The 1,272-nt window shown below is 47.6% G+C and overlaps 1 protein-coding gene across 1 annotated transcript in view; it reads right to left on the reverse strand.

Annotated features, from left to right (window-relative positions):
• ULK4 (unc-51 like kinase 4) overlaps nucleotides 1-1,272 on the reverse strand; it is a 492,439-nt gene that overhangs the window by 392,076 nt on the left and 99,091 nt on the right. The gene's annotated exons all lie outside the window — the stretch shown is intronic.

Consider the following 1,272-nt stretch of genomic DNA (forward strand, 5'->3'; position numbering starts at 1 on the left):
GACCTTGAGACCATGACCAGAGCCAAAGTCAGCCGCTCAACCGACTATATATTGTTTTTAATGTTCTTGGAGAATATTTAATGACAAAGTACTATCAGGATAAATCTACACATTTGGATCTTAATTTTATAAGTGTTTGCATAAAATACACAGACACACAGACAAAAGACTAAAAAGAAACAGACCAAGCTGTTAACAGTAATTATCTCTGGGCAGTGAAATTACAGCTGATTTTGTCTCATTCTCTCGTTTCTTCTAAGCTTTCTACACTGAACAGTACTACCTTGCAACTTAAAGGAATAGTATGAACGCTCCTGGGGACTGAGTTTCAGCTTTAAAGGGCTGATGACACACAGGCAACAAGCCCCCAGAGAGCGCACACGCAGCTGCTCTTCTGTCCAACCAGAAGGAGTGCAGCGGCCTGGGCCCCAGGTCCCCTCCTCTCCCGCTCATTCTCATCTGTCAACAAGCAAACACTCGGGATAAATGCTCAACTTACCAATAAGAAGGTTGGTAAACCTGCCTAGGAAACACACATGGATATGTTTTAATGTATTTTTCTTTAAGAAAAAATAAAACTATGGCCACTCTGTCAAAATCTGAGGAAGGCTAACATCATGACCCCACATGAGCAGGGTCCCAGACTCTTCCCATTGGCCTCCCCTCGCCCCACCCCCAACTCACTAGGTTCAGGGCTGGGGACCTTCTTTCTATTTCCAGATCCTCCCAAGCTCTCGCACCTCACAAGGAAACTCAACTATAAAGTCTTCCCCCAGAACTTCACAGGGCAAACTCCTTATCATTCAGGGCTCAGCTGAACATCACCTCCTTAGAGAGGCCTTGCCCGACTCCACCCACCCAGGGGATGGTACCTGGCTGCACTCCCTGCACACTGCCTACTGCATTAACAGTATCCAAAACTGTTGTGTGTCCTTGTTTGTCGGGCATGAGCATTGGCTCTGACACGTTACATTATGAAGAACCCGGAAGTGGAATTTTGTGGTTACACTACAACCCATCCCTCAGAGAGCAAAATTAATTTACGCATTCAGACCCGAGGTTCTCTTCCCACCGGTGGAAAGCGTGGACGCCCACCCAGCCCAGCAGTAAGGCAGGGCTCTCCATGCCCTCGGGGGCAACCGCAATCCACTGGAGAATCTGGATTTCCACCCCAACATGGCCAGCACCAGACATCGGACCTCCTTTCTCTGCCAGTTCCACGTCAGGAGGGGCCTACTCAAACAGACCGAAATAAAATCCAGTCTTAAATCA

Source organism: Suricata suricatta, chromosome 5 (genome assembly GCF_006229205.1).
Source record: "Suricata suricatta isolate VVHF042 chromosome 5, meerkat_22Aug2017_6uvM2_HiC, whole genome shotgun sequence".
Lineage (NCBI taxonomy): Eukaryota > Metazoa > Chordata > Mammalia > Carnivora > Herpestidae > Suricata > Suricata suricatta.